The sequence below is a fragment of the Triturus cristatus genome, chromosome 12 (assembly GCF_964204655.1).
Source record: "Triturus cristatus chromosome 12, aTriCri1.1, whole genome shotgun sequence".
NCBI classification, from domain to species: Eukaryota; Metazoa; Chordata; class Amphibia; order Caudata; family Salamandridae; genus Triturus; species Triturus cristatus.
In genome coordinates this window covers 153899677-153924950 of record NC_140595.1, presented here as the reverse complement: position 1 = coordinate 153924950, position 25274 = coordinate 153899677, and the positions used below count along the sequence as shown (strand labels likewise).

At 44.8% G+C, this 25274-nt stretch overlaps 1 long non-coding RNA gene across 1 annotated transcript in view; it reads right to left on the bottom strand.

Annotated features, from left to right (window-relative positions):
• The window catches only part of LOC146772948 (uncharacterized), an 82128-nt gene that overhangs the window by 30276 nt on the left and 26578 nt on the right, over nucleotides 1-25274 (bottom strand). Inside the window, exon 2 of the long non-coding RNA XR_014972375.1 lies at nucleotides 7980-8179. This is a non-coding gene — a long non-coding RNA (uncharacterized LOC146772948). The remainder of the gene's footprint in view (nucleotides 1-7979; nucleotides 8180-25274) is intronic.

Genomic DNA, 25274 nt, shown 5'->3' with positions numbered 1-25274 from the left:
TCATGGGGCAGCACATTATCTGATTCCATATTAATCGGCAACAATGTCGCCGGATTCAGTACATTACAACGCTTAATCTGTATATGACTTGCCAAAAGGGTCAGCTCGTACCCAGACAACCGTGCACTCGTCAGATGTTGAGTCTTTGTCCGATTCAAAAGCGTATCAACTGCATGCGGAACCATTACTATGAGCATATTGTCCATGACCAAACCTGCGGACTGCCGAATAGACGCCGCAGCTGCCGCCGTCGCCCTCAAGCAACTTGGCAATGCTCTAGCCACCGGGTCTAAGGTCGAGGAAAAATATGCACACGGACGCTGCTTATCACCAAATTGTTGCGTTAGAACACTCAACGCACAACCGTCCCTCTCATGGACGTATAATGTGAAAGGCTTACTGTAATCAGGAGTACCTAACACAGGAGCCGAACACAGCGCATCACGTAGTTCAGAAAAACTTTTCTGACATTCCTCCGTCCAAGGCAAAGGAGTCGAAACGTCCTTGCACGTGAGGGCTACCAATGGTTTCGCTAACAGTGAAAAGTTCGGGATCCACTGTCTGCAGTACGATGTGATACCTAAAAAGGCACGCACATCTCTCTGAGTTGCTGGCACAGTCATTCGAGCAATTGCTGCAATTCTTTCAGGGGTCAACCTCCTTCCCGCCTTTGACAATAAGTGACCGAGGTAGGTAACTTCTTGACAACAATATTGTAGTTTGGAAGGTGACACTTTATGATGTAAGTCGCAAAGGTGCTGTAACAAAGACACTGTAGCAGATTTACAAAGCTGTTCAGTGTCAGCAGCAATCAACAGATCATCAACGTACTGAATCAAGGCTGCACCAGCCGGTAACACGAAAGCATCAAGCTGACTTTTAAGAGCTTGACTGTAGATTGATGGACTCTCACAGTAGCCCTGTGGAGCGCGTTTGAATCTGAAGCTACGACCACCTAATGAGAAACCGAACAAGTCTCTGCTTTCCACAGCAATCGGAATGCTGAAGAACGCATTCTTCAGATCGATGACCGAGAACCATGATGCAGTTGCTGGAATCAGAGTCAGTAAAGCTGTAATGTCTGGCACCACAGGAAACTGCGGAACAACAACTTTATTCACCTCCCGTAAGTCGATAACTAGACGATACACGGGAGGCTTGGAGGGATCCGTTCGTTTCAGAATAGGCAACACGGGACTATTGCACACATTACCCCGTGTCTCCTCAATAACATCTTTGCCGATCAGATCGTAAATGATCGCTAATAATGCCCTTTCACCATCAAGGGAAATACGATACTGAGGTATACGTGGCAAACGCGCACCCACTTTTAGTTGGACAACATAAGGTGGTATATCCAACAGGCCCACGTCATTGGGACCTGTCGCCCACAAGGAATCTGGAAGAGAACTCAATTCCGGGGGGAGCTTGTCGATCGATAAATACATAGGGGAAATCACGCTCTTACCCAACGTAAGCTCCACACCCGTAGGAGAACAGTACAAAGTCGCATGTAACCTTTTCAACAAATCTAAAACCAAAAGATTCTCACCACAACCAGTAGTCAAAATCAAAGGAGCTTCCAGCTCATGAGACCCAATTGTAAGGGGCAAAGGGCTAGAGACCGGATTGCTAACGGGGGCGCCAGAGAATCCAACGGAAACATTCGTTAAGCCAGACAAAGGCGCGCCAGGGAGTTTCGAATGCATGATGGAACTTTTCGCTGCACCAGTGTCCAACAGAAAAGGCTCAACAACGACCAAAGTGGCTACTGCAACGTATGGCCCTCTCTGATCAACCGGAACTGATACTTCTCCCTTCCTTTGTCTATGGCTGTCCTAGTAGATACCATCCGCATCAACATCACACTCAACATAACAATCATCCACATGATACTGTGTAGACCGACCGGACGATGGTTCGCGTCGATCGAAACAATTTTGCGAATCCGAAGACGTCGCAAAGCGTTCGGTCTGATTCTGGGTAACTCCGCGACCTCTACCACGAGAAGCCTGTTGAGGACCACTACGTCCTCCCCGAGCCGACACACCATTGGCCCTATCACGGAGAACCGGACAATCGAACTTCAAATGGCCTTCCCCACGACAATATGCGCACTGATTATATCCCAGCACAAAGCGAGGCGCCGGCGAAGCATTGCGCGACTGTGGTCTAGAGAACTGTGGTTGCGATCTGTTTGGCTGGTGCGTATCACTGAAAGTCGAACGCGGTGGATAAGCTTGCTGCAACAAGACCTTAGTTTTGAGATCCTTCGTTTTCTTTTCTGCCCGCTCACTTTCCTCTTTTCCTCTATTCTCGTAATATTGGGCCGTGGCCAATATTTGGGCAGTGGTAGAGACAGCCCACGCACTCTCAGAATTCTTCAACTTGTTGCTCAGGTCGGGCAACAAATTCGATACAAATTTATCGACGAACAACTGCTGACCACCCTCGGAACCCATGTCCTGACCACTATGATCAACGAACGCTTCTTCGAATCTTGTAAAGAAATCAGACACACTTTCATCCCTCTTTTGCCTGCATGCTGATAATTTGTCCCAATTGACGCGCATCGCTGGCATAAGCGTCTTCATGAGGGTAATTATCCTCTGGGGCAAAGCCACAATAATCTGTTCAGGTTTAGCCCCACCGACCTGCCGGGCATCTGCCGCTGTAAGGGCAGCCCAGTCACCGCCTAACTCGGCTACATGATTCTCATGACGGATTTTCGCCCAAACCGGCTGAGGCACCACATTACCGAACAACATATCAATATCGGCCAGGTTCATAACAGTAGCATCCACCAATTGGGACAGCTCCTTATAACACCCTGCAGGATTCTTACGGGGATCAGGTAGGGATTGTTTCACTTGCAAAATTCCGATCGCTTCCAAGGGAGGTGTATCCACACTCTCTGGAAATGGGCAGGGACAGGTGGGTTAGCAGCAGCATCACCTGGCATCCATACCGGGGGAACTTCCCGCATAGGATATTGACCAGGTTGTGCCATCCATTCCGCGGTCGCGTCCTTAAACAGTGCGCGTGGTTGCACCGTACATCGAAAGGATAACAAGCGTTCCAGAGCCTCTCGAACTTTATCACCTACAATGACACCCGTGGAAAACCGAAGCTGTAGCTCGGAAACCTCAGGCGGTATATCGTCAGCTATATCATCGTCCCACTCCTCTTTTAATGACTTACACAATTCTTCGAACACAAATCGTTGCGTGGGCACATTGAACTGAGAAAACGTTTCGAACACTACACGTGGGGTGTATTTAACAGGGTGGCAAATCCATCTGCGCGCCGTTTTCACCAACGATTCACGTTCCCTATCATCAGGAAGCTGACTGCGTCTTTGAGCAACATCCGAAAGAGTCGAGCCAAGTATCGGCCCAAAGAACGGAGAATAAAGAGAAGCAACAGCAGTCAAAAGGCGACTATGAACAGAAGGAGAGGAGGAAGAGGACGCAGGTGTAGCAGCCATAGGGGCGGAAACGGTAGAGGTAGACGCAGCAGCAGGAGTCGCGGGAACAACAGACTGAGGAGGGACTTGGAAAGGCGCAATAGGGAGAGAAGCCGGAACAAGAGGATATACGATCTGTGGCCCAAGGGGATTCGGGAGTACGGGAGGAACGGCGGGCTGACCAGCAGCCGCCAAAACAGCGGGTTGAGGAAGAGGGGGATGAACGGGACCCATAACATCAGGAGCATAAGGAGGTGGCGATTTCATCAGATAAGACAAGAGCGAATCTTCCACCGATTCTTCTCCTGTCTGATCGATCGTAGAAGGTAGCGCCGGATAACATTTGTCCACCGCCATATGGTGAAGCCGAGCACTAACTTCTTGCTCCTTCTCATTTTTGTCTAACTGATACTGTTCTGCATTGCGCATCACCGTAATGACACCTTCTCGTTTATTTTTCTTGTTCTGTTTGATTTCTTTCTGCTTGGCCTCTTTCCGCCATAACCGGAAGGAATCAAACATGGCCGGCCTAGCTTTCTTTTTAAATAATTTAGCTTCCAAGTTATCTAAAATGGCAGTCTCGAAACTACCATGAGGTGGCCAACTAAGGACGCCATCCTTTTTAGTATAACGAACCCAATATTCATTATATACGATAGGACCCACGCCATGGCGACTATAGAGCTCGTAAAGCGGAGTTCCAGCCGGAGGTATCGGGCATGAATCCTCCAGCCGGGAATACATGCTGCAACATTTGAGAAACCCAAACAAAGTACTACGGCCAGGCATCGTGCACACTAACCGAGTATACAAACTTCAAGGGCTATCGAATTACGATGTCCTTGCAAAAATGCAAGACCCTCGGTTTTTGGCAATTGCAATCGTCAAATAAAACCCAACAACTAAGAACCACGAATGCTATGGAACCATGCAAACAACAAAGCAACACTGGGAGCGACCCACAAATACTTAACTGAGAGAACAATGGCGTCACCAGGAAGGCCCGTTGATCGTCTCGCCGTACAAAGGACTACGCCAGGCGCCAAAACAGGTCGACAGTCAGGGCATCGGTCCGTCGCAGCCGTCAGGAGGCGGGGATCTTCGCGGAAAAGACGTCGGGCCACTTATTTCGACAACTGGATCGATGAAGCGGGGTGCACCTTCCCTCGGAGATTTCACATGAAGTTCCTCACGATCGTCGGGCTTTGGACCGGTACCGTTGATGTCGCCCCACGTTGGGCGCCAACTGAAGGACTGGGTTATTCTTAAGACCCAGCGGTGCCAGGGGACAACACCTGAAACCTTCGTGGGTTACCTGTTCTGGCGTACCAAACACAGAGACACGGGACACTTCCAGCGACGTCAGAGATCAGCGTTTATTTACTGCAGGGATACAGAGGTCACAAGAAGTACACAACGTGTAGGTTCTCGGAGACTGCTTCAAATTCGTAGAAGTGGGTCGCTCCTTTTATACACGTTTTTGCCATAGCACAGTATGACGAACAAAGGTTACAACTCAGTTCCCACAATAAACTTCAAAAGGGTCGCGTTCATGTTTCAGGAGGCCGGAACATAATTACAACAATCTTGCCGGTTCCCAACTGTAAAAACATATTCCCTCCGCAATAAACACATTTCCTCCCAACCATAAACACATTAAGGAAGGACGAAAAACAGAATGCAAGGAAAGGATGAGGATGCACAACAGGTTAGAAAGGAGTGTTAGGGGCAATAAAGGAAACTCGATAGAGGGTTCAAAGACCTCGTGTCTAATGTATGCGTGACTGAAACAATAGACCGGAGCGGCAAGATGGGCCTTGAGCGGGGCCATCTGCCTCACTCGTGTCTTTCCCCTCATCGTAAAAGTCACCTCAAAGAAACACGTGTCCTTCGTACTAGCTTGAAAGTCCCAGGGTCACGCAGCGGACAAAAAGCCCGTTCGCTGGCTACCTGAGGGCAAGAAACAAAATGGACGCTGTATCTAAAATGGAACCCGAGGGTTCGGATGAACGAACCCAAAAATGAGACGAACCATACGTGGCTGTGTTGCGAAACTTCGTACACCCACTATACTCGTCATTTGCGGTTCATAGATACCAAACTCGTCCATATTCGTCACCACTCAAAAGTGCCGTCCCGTCTCATACGGAACCTCAACTGTGCAACACTCTACTCTACACCACCGCACTCTAATTCACTCTACTCTGCACCACTCTACACTACGTCACTGAATTCTATGCCACTGCATTCTTCCCCACTTAACCCCACCGCACTCCATGTCACTATACTCCACTCTGCACTACTCCAGTCTATGCCACTGCCCTCTCTATGCCACTCCATGCTATGCCACTGAACCTTACCCCACTCTACTCTGCACCCCTCCATTCTATGCCACTTCACTCTGTGCCATTGCATTCTACTTCAATGTCTCTACATCATTCTACTCTACTACTCCACTCCATGCTACTGCACTCTGTGTCACATCGCTCTATGCCTCTCAACTTTCTACTCTGCCCTGCACCACTCCACTGTACACCACTGCACTCTATGCACTCTACTCTACACTACTGCACGCAACACCACTCTACTCTATGCCTCTGCATCTATATAGCACCACTTCACTCCATACCATTGCACTACATATCACTCTTTCCCACTCTGTTCCACTTTACACTATGCCACTGCACTCTAGGCCACTGCACTCTATGGCTACTGCACTCTATGGCACTCTACTTTACACTCCACCACTCTACTCTACATCACATCACTCTATTCCACTCTACTCTGTATCTTTCTACCCTGCACCACTGTACTCGACACCACTGCACTCAATACCACTGCACTCTACGCCACTGGACTCTATGCTACTGTACTCTATGCCACTTAACTCTGCGCTACTCCACTCTACTCTGCACTACTCCATTCTATGCCTTTGCACTCTATGCCACTCGACTCTATATTAATCTACTCTACAGCACTGAAATCTACATCACTACTCTCTATGCCACTCTACTCTACTCTGCACCACTCTACCAATGCACTCTAGTATGCCCCAATGCAGTCTATGCCACTGCATTGTATGCCAGCGTACTTTATGCCCGCTCCACCTCTTTTCAATAATCTGCATCATTCTACCCTACCCCACTGCACTCTGCACCACTCTGCTCTACTCTGCTCCACTTTCCTCTATGCTACTGCACTCTACTCCACTGCACTCACTGCTATTCTACTCTACTCTGCACTCCTGCACTCTACTCTCTCCATTCTACACCTCTTGCCTCTTTACTCTACTCTGCACCACTCCACTCTACAACACTTCACTCAAATTCAGTGAACTCTGGGCCACTCCATTCAACGTAGTGTCACTGCACTCTACGCCATTGATCTCTACGCCACTCTTCGCCAATCTGCACCAGTCTACTCTATGCCTGTGCTACCTATGCAACTGCACTCTATGGCCACTGTCGTCTATGCCACTCTATTCTACTCTGCACCAATCTACTCTATGCCACTGCACTCCACTCCGCTCTACTCTGCACCACTTTACTCTACACCACTGTACTCTATGCCACTGCACTTTACACCAGTCTATTCTGCACTGTACACCACTGAACTCTACACCACTGTACTCCACTCTATGCCACTCCGTTTTATGCCACTCTACCCTGCACCACTGCACTTTATGCCACTCTACTTTGCGCCACTCTGCTCTATGCCCCTGTATGCGATATCACTACTCTCTATGCCACTCTACCCTATGGCACTCTACTCTATAGAACTGTACTCTATGGCACTGCACTCTATGCGACTCTAATTTGCACTCTATGTCACTGAACTCTATGCCACTGTACTCTAATCTGCACCACGCCATTCTTTGTCACTGAACTTTACACCACTGCACTGTACACCACTGCATTCCACGTCACTCTACTCTGCTCTGCACCACTCTACTCTATGCAAGTGCATTCTACGTTACTATTCTCTATGGTACTCTACGCCACTGCACTCTACGTCACTGTACTCTATGCCACTGTACTCTACTGTGCACCACTGCACTCTATGCCACTGCACTCTACACCACTGTACTCTACTTCACTGCACTCTATGCCACTCTTCAATATTCTGCACCACTCCACTCTACACGACTCCACCCTACTCCATTGCACTCTGCACTACTTTAATATATGCTATTGCACTCTACTCCACTGCATTCACCACCATTCTACTCTACGCTGCACCCCCTGCACTCTACACCACTCAAATCTACGCCTCTCATCTCTTTACTCTACTCTACACCACTTCACTTAAAGCCATTGCACTCCATGTATTACACTCTACACCACTCTTTTCCAATCTGCATCACTCTACACCACTGCCCGCTCGCTGTCTGCAATCGGCGGGCGGGGCAGATTCAAGTGTAAATAAAGAGGACGACCCATTACAAGATGCGCTTTGCATTCAGTCACGGATTCGCCTAGCCTCTCCCACACTCCTTATTTGTTTCTGCACTTACCTGTTCTTGTCTCGTCCGACAGTCAGGTCTTGCGGGACGTCTCCAATGGTTTACTGCTTCTTCTTGGGGATCTTCCTCTTCTGAGGTCAGTGATGTTCGGCTTCCAGGTTTTTTTACCATCCTGGCGTTCCCTCACTAGCTGATGCATTCTGATCAGCTCTATGCTCCTGGGAGTTTCGTTAACCTCTCGTTCTATACTCCTACAAAGAGAGAAGGAAGAATTAAATGTTCAAAGAATCCTCGTTTACTGGCATACGGTAGGATTGTGATATATTGTATGCTCAATGAATATTAATACTTATCTGATTTCTCGGATTCCACAGAGAGTGGAGCATAGTTTATTCTTTATTTTCCCTTCATTTTCATGCGCAGACTATACGACAAAATAGCTATAGGCTAGTTTCTTGATTATTTAAGGAGATACTTGTACTCATCTGACCCAGCACCTTTTTTTGTCGTTTTTTTTAATTTACATCCTGTTTAGGAAAATATGTTTGTTTTTTTCATAGTAGCATCAGGATAAATAATTTTGAGTCTAATTAGAATACATCGTGGCATGTGTTACGGTTAGTATTTTTCACCTAATTTGCTATGTTCCGATTAAATTTCCTGAGCCCTAATGCTTAATATCTTTCTATTCATAGGCACAATATTTCAAACTTGTTTCCTGCATTTTCCCGCATTTCTATATCTTCATTTGAATTGGAAGAGGGATGTTCATCAGGTATATTAATCCTAAACCTATTCCATGTCATTGTTCAACACTTCCCCTAGACATATGCATGTAAGTTACTTACTGTATGTTATTTTCACATAGGAAGTGTATGCAATCAACCCAAACAGACAGTGTGCAAGATGCGCCATTGTGATCTACTCCTTCTCCCTTTCCTTGTTTTATTTTTCCCTCTTCCCCACATTCACATAATTGGCTTTGACTCAGTGGCGTAACGAAACTTGAGGGGGCCCCCCTGCAAAGAATATGGAGGGGGGCCCCCACGCTCCGGATTCAGTCAGGAGTTCTCAGGTCAGGGGCCTGCTGCGCATGCACCAGTGGCGGCTGGTGAATTCTAAAAGTGGTGGATCGAAAAGCTGAGAACCAAGTTGAAGAAGCAAGTGAGTACAGCAAGCACACCAAAGTGAAAGAGGTGTGTTCAGGGTTGGCTTTCCCAAGTGGGCCCTTTAACCACTCAAATTTCAGCTTTAAATAAATTCAGTCATTTGTCTCCAAAATATCAGCTTGTCAGTTTATGAAAGCAGACACGTTTTGCTATCAAATACCAGCTTTGCCTTCTTGAAAAATAATTTAAATTCCATAAATCAAGAAGTTATCTTTTTTGTGAAAAAGTTCAATTATTGTCATGAACCACTAAAACACATGATAGATTCCGCCTTGTTTGTTTGTTTGTTTGAAAAGTTTTATATAGCGCTGGCTAGACCCGGAGGTATCAGAGCGCTTTACATGAAGTAGGACAATGTTTCAGAACATTGTTACATTGTTACATCAGTTGTTGGAGTTACAAAAGTTACATGAATTACAAAAGCATAGCATAACATTAGAAAAAAAAACGGTAAGGGGGAATGTACTTCAGGTGACACAGGAAAGTCAGGCTGGAAAAGGGGAGGCAGACAAAGAATCACGGAGGGAGGAGGTGGGGGAGGGAAAAGAAATACAACGTGGAGACGAGGAAAACAATGTCCGATGTCCGGCTGGGTAGGTGGCGGCCAAGGGGTGAACCAGAGCCAAACTCCTCTATAGCTGCATAGGACAGCTCCTCCGGGCATCACCCAAAGTTGCTCGGGCACCGCGGTGCGTACAGAAAGTTTTGGATTCCGCCTTGAATATCTATGTGTCATAGTTGCATGTCATATGCGCCAATCTTATGCCAAGAATTACCGCCATTATGCCGAAGCAAGCATGAGGACTGTGCACCACGCAATCAGACAGGAATTACCACTATTATGCCGGCGCCCGCATTTTACCCGGTTTGGGCTCCATTATACCATGGGTGAGCACATTGGACCGATATGTGCCACCATTATGGCAGGGCCAACATTATGTCATGTTATTTTATTTATTAAGTACACAATCATGGAACATTGCTGGTGCTGAAATGGGGTAGCTCTGTAGAATCTCACTAGTGGCTGTGACAAGCTCCCCTCTTTACCTAGTGATAGTTTTTTCTACACAAAGGCATGTCGCAGGCACAATGGAAAAGAGAGAGAAAGATATGAACGGCTTCCTTGTTTGTCTCTAACAGTCCACCCGCTCTCGTCACAGCCCTTCCCACAGTACACAAGGATACCCATATGTCCCCTGTACCCTTCTACAGCTCAAATGCATATCAACCATCCTGGAATGGTTACTTATTTAGGGAAGTATGGGGAGAAATTTTAGAGAATAAAAATAGCTTGACCTTTATGCGTGATGCGGGGTATGAAATTGACTATGGGGCACTTGAGTACAGTTCTCTGCAGGACAGCTGAGGGTCACGACTTCAGAGCCCACTGTGTTTACTCCCTGCCCTGTGTTAATTCAAGTCTAGGTTGTGCAACCTTATTTACGCCCTGTAGTATGTCATTGTTTCTTATTCACCACTGTCCACCTACTGTATTTACACCCTGTAGTATTTCATTGTCTCTCATACACCACTGTCCACCTACTGTATTTACACCCACTAGTATTTCATTGTCTCTCATACACCACTGTCCACCTACTGTATTTACACCCAGTATTTCATTGTCTTATTCACCACTGTCCACCTACTGTATTTACAACCAGTATTTCATTGTCTCTTATTCACCGCTGTCCACCTACTGTATTTACACCCTGTATTTCATTGTCTCTCATACACCACTGTACACCCACTGTATTTACACCCTTTAGTATTTCATTGTCTCTTATTCACCGCTGTCTACCTACTGTATTTACACCCTGTAATTCATTGTCTCTCATACACCGCTGTCCACCCACTGTATTTACACCCTGTAGTATTTCATTGGTTCTCATTCACCACTGTCCACCCACTGTATTTACACCCTGTAGTATTTCATTGTCTCTTATTCACCACTGTCCACCTACTGTATTTACACCCTGTATTTCATTCTCTCATACACTGCTGTCCACCCACTGTATTTACACCCTGTAGTATTTCATTGTCTCTTATTCACCACTGTCCACCTACTGTATCTACACCCTGTAGTATTTCATTGTCTCTCATTCACCACTGTCCACCTACTGTATTTACACCCTTTAGTATTTCATTGTCTCTTATTCACCACTGTCCACCTACTGTGTTTACACCCTGTAGTATTTCATTGTCTCTCATTCACCACTGTCCTTCTTCTGTATTTACACCCAGTATTTCATTGTCTTATGCACCACTGTCCACCTACTGTATTTACACCCAGTATTTCATTGTCTCTTATTCACCACTGTCCACCTACTGTATTTACACCCTGTATTTCATTGTTTCTCATACACCACTGTCCACCCACTGTATTTACACCCTGTAGTATTTCATTGTCTCTCATACACCGCTGTCCACCCACTGTATTTACACCCTTTAGTATTTCATTGTCTCTTATTCACCACTGTCCACCTACTGTATTTACACCCTGTAGTATTTCATTGTCTCTCATTCACCACTGTCCACCTACTGTATTTACACCCTGTAGTATGTCATTGGTTCTCATACACCGCTGTCCACCCACTGTATTTACATCCTGTAGTATTTCATTGTCTCTCATACACCGCTGTCCACCCACTGTATTTACACCCTTTAGTATTTCATTGTCTCTTATTCACCACTGTCCACCTACTGTATTTACACCCTGTAGTATTTCATTGTCTCTTATTCACCACTGTCCACCTACTGTATTTACACCCTTTAGTATTTCATTGTCTCTCATACACCGCTGTCCACCCACTGTATTTACATCCTGTAGTATTTCATTGTCTCTCATACACCGCTGTCCACCCACTGTATTTACACCCTTTAGTATTTCATTGTCTCTTATTCACCACTGTCCACCTTCTGTATTTACACCCAGTATTTCATTGTCTTATGCACCACTGTCCACCTACTGTATTTACACCCAGTATTTCATTGTCTCTTATTCACCGCTGTCCACCTACTGTATTTGCACCCTGTAATTCATTGTCTCTCATACACCGCTGTCGCACCCACTGTATTTACACCCTGTATTTCATTGTCTCTCATACACCACTGTCCACCCACTGTATTTACACCCTGTAGTAGTTCATTGTCTCTCATTCACCACTGTCCACCTACTGTATTTACACCCTGTAGTATTTCATTGTCTCTTATTCACCACTGTCCACCTACTGTATTTACACCCTTTAGTATTTCATTGTCTCTCATACACCGCTGTCCACCCACTGTATTTACATCCTGTAGTATTGCATTGTCTCTTATTCACCACTGTCCACCTATTGTATTTACACCCTGTAGTATTTCATTGTCTCTCATTCACCACTGTCCACCCACTGTATTTACACCCTGTAGTATTTCATTGTCTCTTATTCACCACTGTCCACCTACTGTATTTACACCCTGTATTTCATTCTCTCATACACCGCTGTCCACCCACTGTATTTACACCCTGTAGTATTTCATTGTCTCTTATTCACCACTGTCCACCTACTGTATTTACACCCTGTAGTATTTCATTGTCTCTCATTCACCACTGTCCACCTACTGTATTTACACCCTTTAGTATTTCATTGTCTCTTATTCACCACTGTCCACCTACTGTATTTACACCCTGTAGTATTTCATTGTCTCTCATTCACCACTGTCCTTCTTCTGTATTTACACCCAGTATTTCATTGTCTTATGCACCACTGTCCACCTACTGTATTTACACCCAGTATTTCATTGTCTCTTATTCACCACTGTCCACCTACTGTATTTACACCCTGTATTTCATTGTTTCTCATACACCACTGTCCACCCACTGTATTTACACCCTGTAGTATTTCATTGTCTCTCATACACCGCTGTCCACCCACTGTATTTACACCCTTTAGTATTTCATTGTCTCTTATTCACCACTGTCCACCTACTGTATTTACACCCTGTAGTATTTCATTGTCTCTCATTCACCACTGTCCACCTACTGTATTTACACCCTGTAGTATGTCATTGGTTCTCATACACCGCTGTCCACCCACTGTATTTACATCCTGTAGTATTTCATTGTCTCTCATACACCGCTGTCCACCCACTGTATTTACACCCTTTAGTATTTCATTGTCTCTTATTCACCACTGTCCACCTACTGTATTTACACCCTGTAGTATTTCATTGTCTCTTATTCACCACTGTCCACCTACTGTATTTACACCCTTTAGTATTTCATTGTCTCTCATACACCGCTGTCCACCCACTGTATTTACATCCTGTAGTATTTCATTGTCTCTCATACACCGCTGTCCACCCACTGTATTTACACCCTTTAGTATTTCATTGTCTCTTATTCACCACTGTCCACCTTCTGTATTTACACCCAGTATTTCATTGTCTTATGCACCACTGTCCACCTACTGTATTTACACCCAGTATTTCATTGTCTCTTATTCACCGCTGTCCACCTACTGTATTTGCACCCTGTAATTCATTGTCTCTCATACACCGCTGTCGCACCCACTGTATTTACACCCTGTATTTCATTGTCTCTCATACACCACTGTCCACCCACTGTATTTACACCCTGTAGTAGTTCATTGTCTCTCATTCACCACTGTCCACCTACTGTATTTACACCCTGTAGTATTTCATTGTCTCTTATTCACCACTGTCCACCTACTGTATTTACACCCTTTAGTATTTCATTGTCTCTCATACACCGCTGTCCACCCACTGTATTTACATCCTGTAGTATTGCATTGTCTCTTATTCACCACTGTCCACCTATTGTATTTACACCCTGTAGTATTTCATTGTCTCTCATTCACCACTGTCCACCCACTGTATTTACACCCTGTAGTATTTCATTGTCTCTTATTCACCACTGTCCACCTACTGTATTTACACCCTGTAGTATTTCATTGTCTCTCATTCACCACTGTCCACCCACTGTATTTACACCCTGTAGTATTTCATTGTCTCTCATTCACCACTGTCCACCTACTGTATTTACACCCTGTAGTATTTCATTGTCTCTTATTCACCACTGTCCACCTACTGTATTTACACCCTTTAGTATTTCATTGTCTCTCATTCACCAGTGTCCACCTACTGTATTTACACCCTGTAGTATTTCATTGTCTCTCATTCACCACTGTCCACCCACTGTATTTACACCCTGTAGTATTTCATTGTCTCTCATTCACCACTGTCCAGCTACTGTATTTACACCCTGTAGTATTTCATTGTCTCTTATTCACCACTGTCCACCTACTGTATTTACACCCTTTAGTATTTCATTGTCTCTCATACACCGCTGTCCACCCACTATATTTACACCCTGTAGTATTTCAATATCTCTTATTCACCGCTGTCCACCTACTGTCTTTACACCCTGACATTCATTGTCTCTCATACACCGCTGTCCACCCACTGTATTTGCATCCTGTAGTATTGCATTGTCTCTTATTCACCGCTGTCCACCTACTGTATTTACACCCTGACATTCATTGTCTCTCATACACCGCTGTCCACCCACTGTATTTACACCCTGTAGTATTTCATTGTCTCTTATTCACCGCTGTCCACCTACTGTATTTACACCCTGACATTCATTGTCTCTCATACACCGCTGTCCACCCACTGTATTTACATCCTGTAGTATTGCATTGTCTCTTATTCACCACTGTCCACCTATTGTATTTACACCCTGTAGTATTTCATTGTCTCTCATTCACCACTGTCCACCCACTGTATTTACACCCTGTAGTATTTCATTGTCTCTTATTCACCACTGTCCACCTACTGTATTTACACCCTGTAGTATTTCATTGTCTCTTATTCACCACTGTCCACCTATTGTATTTACACCCTGTAGTATTTCATTGTCTCTCATTCACCACTGTCCACCCACTGTATTTACACCCTGTAGTATTTCATTGTCTCTTATTCACCACTGTCCACCTACTGTATTTACACCCTGTAGTATTTCATTGTCTCTCATTCACCACTGTCCACCCACTGTATTTACACCCTGTAGTATTTCATTGTCTCTCATTCACCACTGTCCACCTACTGTATTTACACCCTGTAGTATTTCATTGTCTCTTATTCACCACTGTCCACCTACTGTATTTACACCCTTTAGTATTTCATTGTCTCTCATACACCGCTGTCCACCCACTGTATTTACACCCTGTAGTATTTCATTGTCTCTTATTCACCGCTGTCCACCTACTGTATTTACACCCTGACATTCATTGTCTCTCATACACCGCTGTCGCACCCACTGTATTTACACCATGTATTTCATTGTCTCTCATACACCACTGTCCACCCACTGTATTTACACCCTGTAGTATTTCATTGTCTCTCATGCACCGCTGTCCACCCACTGTATTTACACCCTTTAGTATTTCATTGTCTCTTACTCACCACTGTCCACCTACTGTATTTACACCCTGTAGTATTTCATTGTCCCTCATTCACCACTGTCCACCTTCTGTATTTACACCCAGTATTTCATTGTCTTATGCACCACTGTCCACCTACTGTATTTACACCCAGTATTTCATTGTCTCTTATTCACCACTGTCCACCTACTGTATTTACACCCTGTAGTATTTCATTGTCTCTCATTCACCACTGTCCTTCTTCTGTATTTACACCCAGTATTTCATTGTCTTATGCACCACTGTCCACCTACTGTATTTACACCCAGTATTTCATTGTCTCTTATTCACCACTGTCCACCTACTGTATTTACACCCTGTATTTCATTGTTTCTCATACACCACTGTCCACCCACTGTATTTACACCCTGTAGTATTTCATTGTCTCTCATACACCGCTGTCCACCCACTGTATTTACACCCTTTAGTATTTCATTGTCTCTTATTCACCACTGTCCACCTACTGTATTTACACCCTGTAGTATTTCATTGTCTCTCATTCACCACTGTCCACCTACTGTATTTACACCCTGTAGTATGTCATTGGTTCTCATACACCGCTGTCCACCCACTGTCTTTACATCCTGTAGTATTTCATTGTCTCTCATACACCGCTGTCCACCCACTGTATTTACACCCTTTAGTATTTCATTGTCTCTTATTCACCACTGTCCACCTACTGTATTTACACCCTGTAGTATTTCATTGTCTCTTATTCACCACTGTCCACCTACTGTATTTACACCCTTTAGTATTTCATTGTCTCTCATACACCGCTGTCCACCCACTGTATTTACATCCTGTAGTATTTCATTGTCTCTCATACACCGCTGTCCACCCACTGTATTTACACCCTTTAGTATTTCATTGTCTCTTATTCACCACTGTCCACCTTCTGTATTTACACCCAGTATTTCATTGTCTTATGCACCACTGTCCACCTACTGTATTTACACCCAGTATTTCATTGTCTCTTATTCACCGCTGTCCACCTACTGTATTTGCACCCTGTAATTCATTGTCTCTCATACACCGCTGTCGCACCCACTGTATTTACACCCTGTATTTCATTGTCTCTCATACACCACTGTCCACCCACTGTATTTACACCCTGTAGTAGTTCATTGTCTCTCATTCACCACTGTCCACCTACTGTATTTACACCCTGTAGTATTTCATTGTCTCTTATTCACCACTGTCCACCTACTGTATTTACACCCTTTAGTATTTCATTGTCTCTCATACACCGCTGTCCACCCACTGTATTTACATCCTGTAGTATTGCATTGTCTCTTATTCACCACTGTCCACCTATTGTATTTACACCCTGTAGTATTTCATTGTCTCTCATTCACCACTGTCCACCCACTGTATTTACACCCTGTAGTATTTCATTGTCTCTTATTCACCACTGTCCACCTACTGTATTTACACCCTGTAGTATTTCATTGTCTCTCATTCACCACTGTCCACCCACTGTATTTACACCCTGTAGTATTTCATTGTCTCTCATTCACCACTGTCCACCTACTGTATTTACACCCTGTAGTATTTCATTGTCTCTTATTCACCACTGTCCACCTACTGTATTTACACCCTTTAGTATTTCATTGTCTCTCATTCACCAGTGTCCACCTACTGTATTTACACCCTGTAGTATTTCATTGTCTCTCATTCACCACTGTCCACCCACTGTATTTACACCCTGTAGTATTTCATTGTCTCTCATTCACCACTGTCCAGCTACTGTATTTACACCCTGTAGTATTTCATTGTCTCTTATTCACCACTGTCCACCTACTGTATTTACACCCTTTAGTATTTCATTGTCTCTCATACACCGCTGTCCACCCACTATATTTACACCCTGTAGTATTTCAATATCTCTTATTCACCGCTGTCCACCTACTGTCTTTACACCCTGACATTCATTGTCTCTCATACACCGCTGTCCACCCACTGTATTTGCATCCTGTAGTATTGCATTGTCTCTTATTCACCGCTGTCCACCTACTGTATTTACACCCTGACATTCATTGTCTCTCATACACCGCTGTCCACCCACTGTATTTACACCCTGTAGTATTTCATTGTCTCTTATTCACCGCTGTCCACCTACTGTATTTACACCCTGACATTCATTGTCTCTCATACACCGCTGTCCACCCACTGTATTTACATCCTGTAGTATTGCATTGTCTCTTATTCACCACTGTCCACCTATTGTATTTACACCCTGTAGTATTTCATTGTCTCTCATTCACCACTGTCCACCCACTGTATTTACACCCTGTAGTATTTCATTGTCTCTTATTCACCACTGTCCACCTACTGTATTTACACCCTGTAGTATTTCATTGTCTCTTATTCACCACTGTCCACCTATTGTATTTACACCCTGTAGTATTTCATTGTCTCTCATTCACCACTGTCCACCCACTGTATTTACACCCTGTAGTATTTCATTGTCTCTTATTCACCACTGTCCACCTACTGTATTTACACCCTGTAGTATTTCATTGTCTCTCATTCACCACTGTCCACCCACTGTATTTACACCCTGTAGTATTTCATTGTCTCTCATTCACCACTGTCCACCTACTGTATTTACACCCTGTAGTATTTCATTGTCTCTTATTCACCACTGTCCACCTACTGTATTTACACCCTTTAGTATTTCATTGTCTCTCATACACCGCTGTCCACCCACTGTATTTACACCCTGTAGTATTTCATTGTCTCTTATTCACCGCTGTCCACCTACTGTATTTACACCCTGACATTCATTGTCTCTCATACACCGCTGTCGCACCCACTGTATTTACACCATGTATTTCATTGTCTCTCATACACCACTGTCCACCCACTGTATTTACACCCTGTAGTATTTCATTGTCTCTCATACACCGCTGTCCACCCACTGTATTTACACCCTTTAGTATTTCATTGTCTCTTACTCACCACTGTCCACCTACTGTATTTACACCCTGTAGTATTTCATTGTCCCTCATTCACCACTGTCCACCTTCTGTATTTACACCCAGTATTTCATTGTCTTATGCACCACTGTCCACCTACTGTATTTACACCCAGTATTTCATTGTCTCTTATTCACCGCTGTTCACCTACTGTATTTACACCCTGTAATTCATTGTCTCTCATACACCGCTGTCGCACCCACTGTATTTACACCCTGTATTTCATTGTCTCTCATACACCGCTGTCCACCCACTGGATTTACACCCCGTAGTATTTCATTAGTTCTCATTCACCACTGTCCACCTACTGTATTTACACCCTGTAGTAGTTCATTGTCTCTCATTCGCCACTGTCCACCTACTGTATTTACACCCAGTATTTCATTGTCTCTTATTCACCGCTGTTCACCTACTGTATTTACACCCTGTAATTCATTGTCTCTCATACACTGCTGTCGCACCCACTGTATTTACACCCTGTATTTCATTGTCTCTCATACACCGCTGTCCACCCACTGTATTTACACCCTGTAATATTTCATTGTATCTCATACACCACTGTCCACTTACAGTATTTACACCCTTTCGCATTTCATTGTCTCTCATACACCACTGTCCACCTACTGTATTTACGCCCTGTAGTATTTCATTGTCTCTTATTCACCACTGTCCACCTACAGTATTTACACCCTGTATTTCATTGTCGCTCATACATTTCTATCCACCCACTGTATTTACACCCTGTAGTATTTTATTGTCTGTTATACACAACTGTCCACCTGCTGTAATTACACCCTGTAGTATTTCACTGTCTCTCATACACCACTGTCCACCCACTGTATTTACACCCTGTAGTATTTCATTGTCTCTCATTCACCACTCTCCACCCACTGTATTTACACCCTGTAGTATTTCATTGTACCACTGTCCACCCACCGTATTTACACCCTTTAGTATTTCATTGTCTCTCATACACCACTGTCCACCTGCAGTATTTACACCCTGTATTTCATTGTCTCTCATACACCACTGTCCACCCACTGTATTTACACCCTGAAGTATTTCATTGTCTCTCATACACCGCTGTCCACCCACTGTATTTACACCCTTTCGTATTTCAATGATTTCTACATGTCTTTCTTCTCTCAGCATCCATTAGCCATCTTGGAACAATAAATTCATAATAAACTACAGCAAAATAAACATACAATGCTACAGCCAATAGTCCTGCAACCAACGTCAGACCTATTGGCTTTGCCAACGGTTATTAGATATGACATCTTACATGGATTCTCCCATTCCGACCCACAATGTCCGTCCATTCTTATGTGTGTCCTACTCTCTCCCATATGACTCTGATGATAGTTTGCTACACTCCAGTCCCATTCATTTCCCTGAATATATCTCTATTATTTTTAGCATTTCGTTGCTGTTCTGGGCTCATTCTATGCTTCATTAGACTTTAAGTACCAATTTATAACCTGCTCTTTATTGGATTCTTCAATAAAAAATATTACCAATGTGAATAACAAGAAATAGAATTCATAGCAAAATAAACATAAAATAAAAAGTGCACAGCATGGACAGAAACTGAATACCTAAAATGTATTTAAAAAAAAGAAAATGAAGGTTCTGTGCTGTGGAACCTGGGAATGACTTTCCCCAACTCTATAGTACTCTGGAGGCCCCTAAAATGTGAGTTTTTCAGTTAAGCTGGAGTCAGTGGCGTAGCACGAGCCTCACGCGCCCTCATTTAAGGAGGTGAAAATTGCTCTCTGGCTCCTGGTTGGGTAGTGAAAGAAAGCTATAGTCAGTGTGCCCCTCCCATTCCTAGGACCCGATGCCACTGCACATGCTGAACCATTGGTATGTACGCCCATGGCCAGAGTCTAAAAGTAAATAAAGGGCTGATGATAAAGCGAGTTAATAATACTAGGCAGGTGCCTAGGGTGCCAGCACCAGACAGTGCCAAATTGACACCAAAAGCATCAAATATTACAAATTAATTCTAAGGAGGGAGCAAAAAACATAAAAATAGAATTTTGCTGAAGGCTCCAGATAGTTTTGCACTTGGTCTCAAATGTCGCTCAAAAATGTGCAACAACCACAGACATGTTCTCCCTTCCTTTGCAGCTGGGAAGACCACTGATACAAATGGAATGTGGCATAACAGCCAGAGATGCTGGCATTGGAACTGGAGGATCATGCTCGAGTCTCGGCGTTGGTTCAACATCCTGTGATTTTGGGCAAATCACTTAATAACCCCGTGCTTAAAAAATAAGTGTGGCCTTGTGTAATGTAACTGGTGCTCGTGTAAAGCGCACCAATACCTTGGGGGTGAGTTACGCTATATTGAACTATTTAAAACAGTATTCTCTGTCATTTTCTACACATTTTCAAACATTCTTGAGCCATTTTTTTTTTTATCTCTTCTGTGGAGATCTGGGAACGTTTCCATGTTCACTATCAGCATCGGGGACACTGCAGGCCACTGAGGAAACACTCTGTGCCATCCAGGGAGACTGCTAAGCCAATTGCATTTCCAATGCTTGCTTACCTTCCAATGTGTCCCAGCAGAGTCCTGTCCCTGGAGCTGCAAACCTTCTCCTCCAACACTCTGGTGCCTCGTCCCTTCTCAGAGGCTGTGCCTTGTGGGGAATGCTCTCTCTGGGGCCCCCACCCCCATCCCTTTTCCGGCCGGGCTCTGACTGAAGAGAAACAATGTAACTTGTTACTTTGTTTCTCTTCAGTCCTGCCCTGGGTCAGCGCGAGGAGCTCTGAGCAGGCTGCAGACTGCACCTGCTTTCTAGAGCAAGCATTTCTCTCCCAGCTCTTTACCGAAGAGCTGAGGGGGCCCCCTTCACCTAACCGAAGACTGGGGGCCCCCCCGCACCGCGGGGGCTACGGGGGTGTTTGTTACGCCCCTGCTTTGACTGTGTTGGGCTGTTCTTGGTGGGTGAGAGAAGTTGGGAGCCAGCATCAGCCTTCCATCTCGTCTCCACGGAAAAATCAGGTGAGTCTCACACTAGACTACTGACCTCTATGCCACTTTACTCCATTCTGAGCAACTGCACTCTACGCCACTCTACTCTACGACATTCGACACCACTGCACTCCATGCCACTCTACTCTACACCACTCTACTTTACGACCCTGAAATCTATGCCACTGCACTGTATGCCATCTACTCTGCACAACCGTGCACCATTGCACTTTACACCACCCTATTCTACTCTGCACCACTCTACTATTTGCCACTGTACTCCATGATTCTGAACTCTACGCCCCTACATTATGTCACTGAAATCTACACCACTCTACTCTGTATCCCTCTACTCTGCAGCACTGTACTCCATGCCACTCTACATAACTCTGCAGCACTGCATTCTACACAACTGCATTCTATGTCACTCTACTCTGCACCCCTCCACTTTACAACACTGTGCTCTATGCCACTGCACTCCAAGAGCTCCATTCTAATCCACTCTACTCCATCACACTACACCACTGCACATTATTCCATTGCACCCTGCGCCACTATACTCTACTGCATTCCACTCTATGCCACTGCACTCTATTCCACTCTAATCTACTCTGCACCACTCTAGTCCCCACCACTCTACATTACTGTACGCTACGCCACTCTACTCTGCATCACTTTACTCTATGCCACTGTACTATATGGCACTGTACTTAACTTAATCTAGACTAGTCTATTCTATACCACTGCACTCTACCCCACTCACCACTATGCCACAGCACTATACTCTGCAATGCTCTATTCTTTGCCACCCTACTCTAAGCCACTGCACTATATCGCAATCGCAATCTCTGCCACTGTATTCTATTCCACTGCATTCTACATTATAAAACTCTACTCTGCGCTACTGCACTCTATGCCACTGAACTCTGCACCACTGCACTATACGCTACTGTACTCTACACCACTGCACTCTACTCCACTGCAAGCCACTCTACACAACCCCACTATATATCACTCTATGCCACTCCACTCCATTTTATGTCACTCTAGGCATTTCACTGCACACAGTGCCACTCTATGCCACTTTACCCATCTCCACTCCACCCAGTGCCACTCTACTCTTTGCCACTCTACTCTATGCTGCTCCAAGCCACTCTGCTTCACTCAATGACACCCTACTCTATGCCACACTTCTCCCCTCAATGCAGCTCTACTCCACGCCCATGCACTCTACACCACTTTATGCCATGCCACTGCACTCTACTCTGCTCCACTCCACTCACGCCACTCCATGCTATGCCTCTCCACTCTACCCCACTCCACTCCACTCTACCCCACTCTACTCTACGCCACTCCACTCTATGACAGTGCACTCTACACCACTTATACAGTTTTCTCACTTGATACACTATCCAAGCATACTATTCTCCTTTCCATTCCACATCATGGAATCAATGTTATCCTGTAACTATTATACTTACTATGATACATCAACCTAGTGGTGCAAGACTTTCCCAAAAAGCAAGACATATTCAGCAACATACTAACCACCTGCAGAAGAATCTGCACTCATTTCAGCCATTCTTTCAAAGCCCGGAAGAAGCTGTGGATTATTCAGTGTAATAAAAGAGCACCAGTTAAAGCCCTGATACAGGATGTGCCAACACGTTGGAACTCCACCTTTTACATCCTGCAACGTCTGTTTGAGCAGTACAAACATATCAATGACTATGCCATTCAAAGAGGAGGGGATGCTGTTGGGAAAGCTATGACCATGAATGCAGACAAATGCTGCTGGTGCGGTCATCACAGTGTCTCTTGACCAGTCCCTTGCCTCAAAATGTGGAGGGATTAATGCAATGGGCCAAACACAGGACCCTGAAACTGCCTCTGTCTCATTTGGCCTGGACTATGTTACTGCCATTGTCTGTGGACAAAAATCTAATTCTAAGACCTCTGGTTCACAGCCATTCATACACCTTGCTGTTACATTCCTCCAAGATGTTTATATCTGTATGTGATTTCTCCTTCATGAAAATTGCCTCTGTTGCATGCCACTGAACGCTCTTAAAACTTTCTTCAGTGCCAAGACCTGATGATATATTTTACATTATCCTTGCAAAAGATATACAGTGTGCAATGATGCACATGTAATCAGTCGCCTAACAACTGGCCAACATATCTGCCATCAAGGGAACAGTGTGAACAACACTTTGATTCAAAGCTTGTCCAACCAACTGCAGCACATTGTGATGCAGCACCAGAACAGCCACTCTGGTAAAATAAGTCCTACTTGGTACCTTCCATTTGGGAAGATGGCTGCCACAAATTCTAAGAATCCTACTCCTTCCACAAAAGAAAAAGGGAGGAAGTCCAGCGCTAACATTTTTGCCAGCTTCCCATTGTACAAATGTGTGATTGGGTTTTTTAGCTCGTAGGGCCCCTCCTGCCCAAACATCTCCGTAAGAGTAGCCTGGATTTTCTTCTTTTCTTGAGGCACTGGCACAGGCGCCTTTTGAGAAGTAGATGCTAGTGGTAGAGTCAATGCACGTCATGGTGGTGTGGCAGTCACTGTATGCTATGATTTTTTCATCTCCCTCTGAGTCTTCTTGTGCCATTGTGAAGTCACTGAGGAGGGTGAATCTGATGCCACACTACTGGGGACAGGGCTGCTTTGCACGAAGATGTCACCCTCTTCTTCCTCGTCATCACCTTTCACCTTGATTGGACTTGTAGCTGATGTTCCTCGGCTCTCCCCACCACCACAATCACGTTTAGCAATTTTTTTAAAGGTGCCCCTCTCACTTGATTGTGTGGTGTCTTCTCATATGGGTCGTCAGGCCTCTATAATGAAATGTGTACCGGGCTTACCTAGAAGAACATTTTTGTGGCAAATGGTGCATACTGCAATGTGCTCCCCCTCTTTGCTAGCTGTAACAAATTCCCAAACTGTGGATGAATACTTTTTTATTGGCCCACTGCCAATGCCTGCAAAAGAACTGGAGGTAGAGGGGCATGTCGTCAATTGCATCTCTGCTTCTCCTAAGGCAGGGGTTAGTGCAGGTCTCAGCTGGGGATTTGTGAATATGGGAGCTGGTGGCGGTGCTACCTGTGCCACATCCCTCGGAGCTGGTTGAATAGCAATGTCAGATTCCTCTGTGTCACTTTACACCATGACTACCTCATCATCTTCATCCTTCTCTTCATCCCCTTCCATAAGTGTAAGTCTTTCTGGAACTTTTCTTTTCCCTTGCCTCTCCTGTTGTCGCCTAGTCTCTGTCGGGGTCCACTCCATGTTCATATCATCATCATCAGAAGTGGTGCATGGAGATTATGGTGCAGTAGCACCCTTCCTTTTCCTTGCTGGAGATCTGGGAGCCAATGATTCTAAAAGAGGAGGTTCAACTTCTTGCTCAGAAGGAAGCTTAACCTCTTGATCTGCTCCAACATCAGACAAATTTACTATTGCTGGCTGCGTTAAGGTCCACTTTGCTGTGTTTCCTGAAATGATTGTGTACTACTTTGCGAAAGGGACAAATCCAATTCAACATCACTGCTCGTTGCCATCTACATGATTGCACTGGCTGTCTCACTGACAGACATGGTCCTGGGATTAGGTGGGGGGAGGATGCTGTTGATGCAGCAGTGCTGCTCTTAGTTTGCTCGTCGGAGGCCGGTGCGGCAGGCACAACTTTCCTAAAAAGGTTTGTGGTCGGCACGCCAGTGGATGAAAT